Source organism: Rhinoraja longicauda, chromosome 34 (assembly GCF_053455715.1).
Source record: "Rhinoraja longicauda isolate Sanriku21f chromosome 34, sRhiLon1.1, whole genome shotgun sequence".
Lineage (NCBI taxonomy): Eukaryota > Metazoa > Chordata > Chondrichthyes > Rajiformes > Arhynchobatidae > Rhinoraja > Rhinoraja longicauda.
The window spans coordinates 15,432,957-15,444,011 of record NC_135986.1 but is presented as its reverse complement, the minus strand read 5'-3'; positions in this window follow the sequence as shown (position 1 = coordinate 15,444,011).

The window sequence follows — 11,055 nt, the reverse complement described above, 5'->3', positions numbered from 1 at the left end:
AAGTCGGCACTGGAGCCAGGGAGCCCACCCGTTCCCGGAGAGCTGCTAACGCTGATGGGACTGTAGGGAGCAGGGCTGAAGTGTCCGGAAACAGATCTCCAGGTACTCGAAGGGTCGAGCCATATACCAGCTCTGCGGACGACGCACCGAGATCTGGCTTAGGAGCCGTCCGGATGCCCAACAGAACCCAAGGGAGTTGGTCTACCCAGTCTGGGCCTTCAAGCCTTGCACAGAGGGACGCCTTAAGTTGGCGGTGGAACCTTTCTACGAGTCCATTTGCCTGGGGGTGATATGCAGTTGTGGGTTGCAATTTGGACCCGTACAGTTCCGCCAGCGCGGCCCAGAGGGACGAAGTGAACTGTGGTCCTCTGTCAGTTGTAATAACTGCCGGGACCCCGAAACGAGCTACCCAGTGAAGGGCCAAAGTCCTAGCACAAGACGCTGACGAGATATCACACAATGGGAAAGCCTCTGGCCACCGGGTGAACCGATCCACCACCGTGAGGAGGTGGGTGTAGCCCCGGGAGGAAGGCAAAGGCCCGACCAAATCCACGTGGATGTGGAAAAAACGAAAAGCCGGGACTTCGAAATCCTGTACGGGGGGCTGGACGTGGCGCTGGACCTTAGCGGTCTGACAGGGCACGCAGGAACGTGCCCATCCCGCTACCTGTTTCCGCAGGCCATGCCAGACAAACCTCGCTGCCACCAAGGCAGAGGTGGAGCGGATGGACGGGTGTGCCAGCCCATGAATAGCATCGAAAACCCGGCGCTGAAGGGAGGGCGGTACTACCGGCCTGGGGCGAGGAAGAGAAACATCGCACCAGACTTTCGTGCCCTCCGACCCACAAGCTACCTGGGCCAACTTCAATCCCGACGTGGTGGACTGGTACGTCGAAACGGTATCCGCCAGGAGCTGTGCCTCCGCGAGCTCCTGGGGATCCACTTCGCAGTCCACCGCCGAAATAGGGGGAAAAGCAGGTCTAGACAGGGCGTCAGCAACGGCATTCAGCTTACCCGCGATATGACGGACATCTGTGGTAAATTCTGAGATAGCAGTCAGGTGCCGCTGCTGGCGGGCCGACCATGGGTCAGACAATTTCAAAAAAGCAAATGTTAATGGCTTGTGGTCCGTAAATGCCACAAATGGGCGGCCCTCGAGGAAATACCTGAAATGACGGACAGCTAAATGGAGAGCTAGAAGCTCTCGGTCAAATGCGCTATATTTCAGCTCGGCCGAATTTAGTTGCCGGCTGAAAAACGCTAAAGGCTGCCAACGGCCACCAACCTGCTGCTCCAGAACCCCGCCCACCGCCACGTCAGAGGCGTCAACCGTCAGGGCCGTGGGGGCGGAGGGGCTCGGATGGACCAGCATGGTGGCGTCTGCCAAGGCTGCCTTAGCTGCCGTAAAAGCCGACTCTGCGGCCGGGGACCACAACAACTCTACCGGATTACCTGCAAGGCATTGGAAAAGTGGGCGCAGGACTCGCGCCGCTGCCGGAACGAATCTATGGTAGAAATTAACCATGCCTACGAACTCCTGCAGCCCTTTTACTGTGGTAGGCCTGGGGAAAGCCCGGATAGCCTCCACCTTCTCTGGCAAAGGGACAGCGCCGGCAGAGGTAATTCTGTGACCTAGAAAATCGAGAGCAGGCAGGCCGAATTGACATTTGGAGGGTTGAATAATGAGCCCGTGGTCTTGGAGCCGCTGGAACACGGTCCGCAAATGGGCCTGGTGTTCTTGCACTGAGGGACTGGCTACCAGGATGTCGTCTAAATAAATAAACACAAAGGGTAAACCCCTGCCCACGCGGTCCATCAGTCGCTGGAAAGCCTGTGCCGCGTTCTTTAAACCGAAAGGCATACGCAACCATTCAAACAACCCGAACGGAGTAATAGTTGCAGTTTTTTGTATGTCCTCCGGTCGCACCGGAATCTGATGGTATCCTCGCACCAAATCGATTTTGGAAAACACCACCGCTCCTTCCAGTCCAGATGAAAAGTCCTGTAGGTGCGGTATGGGGTAGCGATCAGCCGTGGTGACAGCATTGAGACGCCGATAATCGCCACATGGCCTCCACCCCCCAGATACCTTGGAGACCATGTGTAACGGCGAGGCCCACGGGCTGTCGGACTGACGAACAATTCCCATTTCCTCCATCTTCCTGAACTCCGCCCGTGCCACCACCAGTTTGTCTGGCGGTAGTCTCCTGGCCCGAGCGAAAACGGGAGGGCCTTCAGTGCGGATGTGATGGACTACACCGTGCTTAGCTGAAGGTGCGTCAAAACGTTGGACGAGCAGCTCTGGGAACTCTGCCAGAATCGCAGCATACGAGTCGGGGGCCGCGACGACGGCCTGGACAGTAGGGCTGGGCGAGGAGGCGATTGCCGGAGCGACGTGCTCGTCTTCAGCAGCGGGTCGGAGGTCGTTACCGCGGACATCAGGAACCAGTGAAAAAGCCCAGAGAAAATCTGCGCCCAGGATCGCTTGTTTGACGTCGGCTATGATGAATGGCCATTCGTACGTGCGGAGGCCTAAAGCAAGGGACATCTTCCGTGTGCCGAAAGTGCGAATTGGGCTGCCGTTAACCGCGATGAGGGTGGGACCTGTCTTACCCGATCTGGTTTCGAGGTCGGTCGGCGGCACTATGCTGACGATGGCTCCGGTGTCTACCAAAAATTCTGTGTCCGTGAATCGATCATGGACATAGAGGCGCCGGTTCAGGCCAATCGTAACTGCCCCTATGTACGATCGGCCGAGGCATTTCCCGCGAAGGTACAAGGCAAACGACAGTTGCGGGATTCGTTACCCCATCGTAGGTGATAATAGCACCAGCCGCGCTTGTGCGGATCTTTTTGGCGGGCTTTCGGGGAATTGGCGGGAGACGTGGCGCCATCTTTCCGTCGCTGTGGCGTGGTCACCGATGTCGAGACTTTGTTGATGGACTCACTGGCCTTGTTTTTTCCCGCTATGAGCGCGTCCGCTTTCGCTGCATATGCTTCGGGGTCCTTAAAAGAACAATCCGTAAGCAGCAGTCGGACATCCTCGGGAAGTTTCTCGCGGAATGCCTGTTCAAACATCGGGCAATCCGTATGCTCACCGGCTAGCACCATCATTTCGGCCATGCGGACGGAAGGCAGTTGGTCTCCAAGCTCCGGTAGGTGCAGAAGTTTTGCCGCACCACCATGCTTATTTAACCCGAAGGTTCGCAGTAATGCCTTCTTCATGGTTTCGTATTTGTCTTCCGCAGGTGAAGTTATGATAAACCGCATCATGCGCTTGGTTGTGTCCGGCGATAGAGCGCTGACGAGGTAGAAGTACTTCGTGGAATCGTCCGACACCTTCTTTATGTGGAATTGAGCCTCGGCGTGGATAAACCAAGCTTGCGGTGCGTACGTCCAAAATAACGGAAGATGAACGCCTGCCGCGCCTGACTCCGGTATGCCCTGCTCAGTCATCGTCAACGAGGCGTCGGGTTCCTGCTCAGTTGGTGATCGTCCAGATCACGTTCGGGGTCACCAATATGGCGAGTCCGAAACTTGCTAGTTGTAGACGAAGTTTATTGCAGCCGCAATACACGAATACAGAATCAAAACAACAAGTTACAGGACAACCAATATAAACTTACTGTCTTCCTTGAAGACTTCGCCGAACTGGCTAAAACGGGCGCCAAACGCGCACCTGACATCGCTGGCCAATCAGCGATGTCGTTTGCTGGACCAATCCTCATGGTCGCGTTCCCACGTGACCTCGCTGGCCAATCCGAGGGTTCGACGACCTGGACCATTCTCTATGGTCGCTACAGCCTCCCCTTTATTCTAAGACTGCCCCCTGGTTCTGGACTCGCCCAACATTGGGAACATTTTTCCTGCATCTAGCTTGTCCAGTCCTTTTATAATTTTATATATTTCTATAAGATCCCCTCTCATCCTTCTAAACTCTAGTGAATACAAGCCTAGACTTTTCAATCTTTCCTCATATGACAGTCCCTTAATCTCAGGGATCAATCTCGTGAACCTACGCTGTACTGCCTCAATTACAAGGATGTCCTTCCTCAAATTAGGAGACCAAAACTGCACACAATACTCCACATGTGGTCTTGCCATGTTTGTTTAGTTTAGAGATACAGCATGGCAATAGGCCCTTCGGCCTACCAAGTCTGCACTGGCCAGCGATCCCTGCACATTAACACTATCCTATACACACTAAGGACAATTTGCACAGACACTAAGCCAAGCCAATTAACCTTCATACCTGTGTACGTCTTTGGAGTGTGGGAGGAAACCAAAGATTTTGAAGAACATCCACACTGTCATGGGGAGAACGTAGAAACTCTGTACAGACAATACCCATAGTTGGAATCATTTGGGCCTGTTCCTGCGCTGTTCTATGTTCTTCTCTTTTTAGATGCTGCAGGGATCAATGTTGGTTGCTGTTGTGTGTCATGCATATTACCATAAATAAGTCGCACAATTATCAAGTTTACAGCTCTCTCCACAGTTTATGGTAGAGTGGAGAGTGAAGAAGGGTATGTATGTTTACAACTGAAGACTGATCAACTGGGAAAGCGGGCATGGGAATGGCAATGTAATTTAATTTGGACAAGTGTGTAGTGATGCATTTTGAAAGTTAAACCAGGTAGGAGTACACAATGATCACACACAATCTTATTCATCTTCACCTGGTTAGCTTCCACTGCTCCAAGGAAATCAAGCCCAGCCTGTCCAGTCTCTCCTTATAACGGAATGATTCCACCCCAGTAAACATCCTGGTGAATCTCCTCTCCAGTGTAATCTCGTTCTTCCTACAATACAGCACCAGAAAAGTCCACACTGTTCCAGCTGTGCCCTTACCAAAGTTTTAAAAGGTTCTAGTAAAACGTGTGTTCTGACGAAGACAAATATCCCACAGAACTTCTTCACCACTCATCCTAACTGTGCCGCCACGTTCAGGAGTATTTTGCAAGCCGATCAAGATCTCTTTATTCCACAATATCTCCTCAGAGTACATATGACTCTTGTTTAACCCTGGCAAATGCTTCACCTCACATTTATCAGGATTATGTTCCATTTATCAATTTACCAGCTGATCCATATTTTATTGTCCTAGACTGTACTGCACACTGTCAACAAAACCAGCAGGGTTATCTACAAATCTGTCAACCGTGCCTCCTGTATTTGCATCTGAATTGTTAAATAAGATGCAAACATCAAGGGACCCAGCACTGATCCCTGTTGTACACCACTGCTGACAGGATTTCAATCACAAAAGTAACCTTCCACCATCACCTTCCATCTCTTATCATCAAGCTACTTTTGGGTACTTTTGGCCACATTACTTTGAATACCACGGGTCTAATGTTTTGGACCAGCCTTCTGTTTGGGACCTTGTCAAATGCCTGTCTGAGGTCTGTGTGAACCACATCCACCAAACAGCCATCATCAATTTATTTAGTTACTTTTTTATAAATCTCCATTACATTAGTCAGATGGGATCTCCCACCAGCAAATCAGTGTTACTGAACAATCCCTGCCAAGTGCAGATTATTCCCGTCACTCAAAGCTTTTTCTAATTATTCCCACACAACTGACCCAAGACTAACTAGCTTGTTATTCTGGCTTCTCCCTGTTGCCTTTCCTGAATAAAGGTGCCTCATTTGTTGTCTTGCAGTCAATTAGCATCAGCTGTTGCCAGTAAAGATTTAAATCTCCCCGTCAGTGCCCCAGTAATCATCTCCATGCCCAACAAAGTAGTCCTGGAGAATTATCGACCTTTGTGCCTGCTAAGATATCTGAGTGTTCTCCAGAAATTCACTTCATACTTAAAATCTCCTGCCACATTGAATTTTAAGTGAACACAGGTGAGAACAAACAGGCCTGATTCTTTCCCTGGTAACACTTTTGCTCATAATCTACCTAGCAATCTTCCTGAAATTTTCCTTGATCTGAGCTGCCACTAATTTTCCAGATTCCTCTTTCCCTTCTTAATTTATTTCACAAGTACCACCTTCTCCCCCCAGCCCCCTCTCTCCATTCATGAAGTCTCTGCGCGGGACCTTGTCAAAGGCTGTTTGATGTCCATGTGAACCACTTCTCTCTTTGCTACTTTTCTTAATTTATGTAATCAATCCCTCAACATCCCTCGAGATTCAGGAATCCCTGGACTTTCTGCCCCAATGGAGCACGTTGGCCATGAACTCTGAAACAACTCCCACTTCGCTGTACATGTACATTTACCTGCAAGTCACTTCTCCCCATCCACATTTGCCAGGTTCTTTATAATGATAATGAAATGGTCCTTTCTCCAATTCAGACACTTCATTTCCAGACAATACTTATTTTTCCCTAGCTACTTTGAAACTGAGTTGCCCTCACTATCCCAGAAGTGATTGCACACTGACACTTTATCCACTTGCCCAGCCTCATTGCCTGGGATTGGGACAGGCAATGCCCCATCCCCAGTGCGACCATTAATGTACTGAAACAAACATTATCCTTGATGCACTTTTAAAAACCCTACCCCTGATCCTTCACACAAAGGGAATCCAGTTAATATTGTGGATGTTGCAATGATCAACCATGGTAATTCTGTGCTGGGTATGAATAGCTTTGTGTGCTCTCTACAGTGCTATGTGTATTTATAGATCTTCTTGTGAAGTTCTCAGTGCTGCAAAGTTGATTGTCCTTATTGTCCACTGCTGACTGTTTCTCCACAATGCAGTGTGCGATATTTATTTGGTTGTATCCTCAAGCTGCAGGACTGTGGTTTGTATATTCTCTGTCCTGGTAGTGCAGCTCATACAGTGGTCTGCATCATGCTGGGAGATACAAAGTCCATGCAATGTGGGTATTTAAATGCCTGTACCCGTAAAATCCACTGGTGTTTTGTTTGTTGGCCTGTATCTTCACATTGCAAAATCCTACAGTGCAACGGCCCGTGTTATAAGGGCCTGTGTCCTCACAGTGCAACGGCCCTTGTTGTAAAGGCCTGTGTCCTCACAGTGCAACGGCCCGTGTTATAAAGGCCTGTGTCCTCACAGTGCAACGGCCCGTGTTGTTAGGGCCTGTGTCCTCACAGTGCAACGGCCCGTGTTGTAAGGGCCTGTGTCCTCACAGTGCAACGGCCCGTGTTGTAAAGGCCTGTGTCCTCAAGAGTCAAGTCGAGAGTGTTTTATTGTCAGATACTGTATCCTGAAACAGAACAGTAAATTTCCCCGGTGTGGGACGAATAAAGGAATATATTAGTGAAATTCTTTCCTGCAGCAGCAAAACAGATATGTAAACATTGTACTCTGCAAACGTCATAATAACCAACAACTGTGAAATTCAGTAGATAAAAAGAACAAACAATAATAGTGCAAAGCCAAAATTAATTGTCCCAAGTCAATGTAGCTATGGGGCTTATTTGGAGTTTGTAGTGCGTAATAGCCAGATGATGTTGGGAATAACCTGGTCCAAAACCTGGACGTTAGAGTTTTCCAGCTCCGAAACCACCTTGCCAATGACATGGTGAAATGAGTGCATGGCAAGGTTGATGTTGGTCTCTGATGATGCTGGTTGCCTTCATGAGCCTGCGACTCCGCTAGATCACTTTGACAGTGGGGAGGTCAGTAGCCGTTATGGACTGGGCAGTGTGGAAGAAGGAACTACAGATGCTGGTTTAAACGGAAGATTGACACAAAAAGCTGGAGTAACTTAGTGGGACAGGCAGCATCTCTGGAGAGAAGGAATGGGTGACGTTTCAAATCGAGACCCTTCTTCAGATTGGTTAGGGATAAGGGAAACAAGAGATATAGACTGTGAAATGGAGAGATAAAGAAAGAACAATGAATGAAAGACATGCTATTGAGGGCGTGCAGCGTAGGTTCACTAGGTTAATTCCCAGAATGGCGGGACTGTCGTATGTTGAAAGGCTGGAGCAATTAGGCTTGTATACACTGGAATTTAGAAGGATGAGGGGGGATCTTATTGAAACATATAAGATGATTAGGGGATTGGACACATTAGAGGCAGGAAACATGTTCCCAATGTTGGGGGAGTCCAGAACAAGGGGCCATAGTTTAAGAATAAGGGGTAGGCCATTTAGAACGGAGATGAGGAAGAACTTTTTCAGTCAGAGAGTGGTGAAGGTGTGGAATTCTCTGCCTCAGAAGGCAGTGGAGGCCAGTTCGTTGGATGCTTTTAAGAGGGAGCTGGATAGAGCTCTTAAGGATAGCGGAGTGAGGGGGTATGGGGAGAAGGCAGGAACGGGGTACTGATTGAGAGTGATCAGCCATGATCGCATTGAATGGCGGTGCTGGCTCGAAGGGCTGAATGGCCTACTCCTGCACCTATTGTCTATTGTCTATAAAAAGGTAACGATGATAAAGCAAACAGACCATTGTGAGCTGTTTGTAGGGTGAAAATGAGAAGCTAGTGTGACTTGGGTGGGGGAGGGATAGAGAGGGAATGCCGGGGCTACCTGAAGTGAGGGAAATCACTATTCATACCACTGAGATGTAAGCTGCCACATCGAAATATGAGATGATGTTCCTCCAATTTGCGTTTAGCCTCACTCTGACAATGGAGGAGACCAAGGACAGAAAGGTCTGTGTAGGAATGGGAAGGAGAATTAAAGTGTCCAGCAACCAGGAGATCAGGTAGGTTCAGGCGGGCTGGTTGGAATTGCGGAGACATGGCTTGAAGGTGACCAAGGCTGGGAGCTAAACATGCAGGAGTATTCAATATTCAGGAAGGATAGATAGAAAGGAAGAGGACGTGGGGTGGCATTGCTGGTTAAAGAGGAGATGAATGCAATCACAAGGAGAGACATTAGCTTGGATGTTGTAGAATCGGTGTGGGTAGAACTGCGAAATAGCCAAGGGCAGAAAATTCTTGTTGGAGTTGTAGACCGACCACCAAACAGCAGCAGGGAGGTTGGGGGTTGCATAAAGCAGGAAATTAGGGATGCGTGTAATAAAGGTACAGCAGATATCATGGGTGACTTTAATCTACATATAGATTGGGCCAACCAAATTGGTAACATCGCTGAGGAGGAGGATTTCCTGGAATGTACACAAGATGGTTGTTTAAGCCAACATGTTGAGGAATAACTGTGCATTGTTCCCTGAAGGTGGAATCTCATGTAGATAGGGTGGTGAAGAAGGCGTTTGGTATGCTTGCCTTTATAAATCAGAGCATCGAATATAGAAGTTGGGATGTAATGTTGAAATTGTACAGGGCATTGGTGAGGCCGAATCTGGAGTATGGTGTGCAGTTCTGGTCGCCAAATTATAGGAAGGGTGTCGACAAAATGGAGAGGGTACAGAGGAGATATACTAGAATGTTGCCTGGGTTTCAGCACTTAAGCTACAGAGAAAGGTTGAACAGGTTGGGTCTTTATTCTTTGGAGCGTAGAAGGTTGAGGGGGGACTTGATAGAGGTTTTAAAAAATTTAAGAGGGACGGACAGAGTTGACGTGGGTAGGCTTTTCCCTTTGAGAGTGGGGAAGATTCCAACAAGGGGACATAACTTCAGAATTAAGGGACAAAAGTTTAGGGGTAACATGAGGGATAACTTCTTTACTCAGAGGGTGGTGGCTATGTGGAATGAGCTTCCGGTGGAAGTGGTGGAGGCAGGCTCGATTTTATTATTTAAGAGTAAATTGGATAGGTATATGGATGGGAGGGGATTAGAGGGTTATGGTCTGAGAGCAGGTAGATGAGACTAGGTCAGAGAAAGTGGTCGGCGTGGACTGGTAGGGCCGAACGGGCCTGTTTCCGTGCTGTAATTGTTATATGGAACCGACTAGAGGGGAGGTCATCGTAGTCTGGGTATTGTATAATGAGGAAGGATTAGTTAGCGATCTTGTTGTGCAAAGTCCTTTGGGCAACAGTGATGATAATATGATGGAATTCTGCATTAGGATGGAGAGTGAGACGGTTAATTCAGAGACTGGGGTCCTGAACTTGAAGAAAGGAGACTTTGTTGGAATGAGATGGGAATTGGCTTGGATAATCAGGCAAATTATACTTAAGGTTGACAGTGGAGATGCAATGGCAAAGATTTAAAGACCGCATGGATGAACTCCAAAAAATGTTCATGCTTGTCTGTCGAAAAAATAAAACGGGGAGGGCGGCTCAACAGTGACTCACAAGGGAAATCAAGGGAAGTGTTAAATCCAAGGAAGAGGCATATGAATTGGCCAGAGGAAGCACCAAACTGGAGGACTGGGAGAAATTTAGAACACAATAGAGGAGGAGAAAGGGGTTAATTAAAAGGGGGGGAAAGAGCATGAAAGAAAAAAACACTAGTCTTACTGTCTCCGACTACAGTCTATCTTTCTCCCACCCCCTCACATAACATCAGTCTGAAGACGGGTTTCGACCCGAATCGTCACCCATTCCTTCTGTCCAGAGATGCTGCCTGACCCGCTGAGTTACTCCAGCATTTTGTGTCTACCTTCGATTTAAACCAGCATCTGCAGTTCTTTCCCACACATGAAAGAAAGCTTGCGAGGAATATAAAAACTGACTGTAAAAGCTTCTTTAGATGTGTAAAAGGGAAAAGATTAGTGAAGACAAATGTAGGTCCCTTACAATCAGAGACAGGTGAATTTAAAATGGGAAACAAGGAAATGGCAGAACAGTTAAATGAGTACTTTATTTGTGTCTTCCTTGGTGAAGACAGGACCAATCTCCCAGAAATACTAGGGGACGGAGGATCTAGTGGGAGGGAGGTATTGAAGAGAATCCACATTAGTCAGGAAATGGTGTGAGGACTGTTGGGACTGGAGGCAGATAAATCCCCAAGGCCTGATGGTCTACATCCCAGAGTACTCAAGTAGGTGTCCCTAGAAATCGTGGATGCATTGGTGATCATTTTCCAATGTTCTTTCTACTCTCGATCAGTTCCTGTGGACCGGAGGGTAGCCAATGTAACTCCACTCTTTAAGAAAGGAGAGAGAGAGAAAACAAAATTATAGATCACTTAGCCTAACATCGGTAGTGGGGAAGATATTATTTTGTTATTTATTTCATATTTCAGATACAGCGCGGAAACAGGCCTTTTCGGCCCACC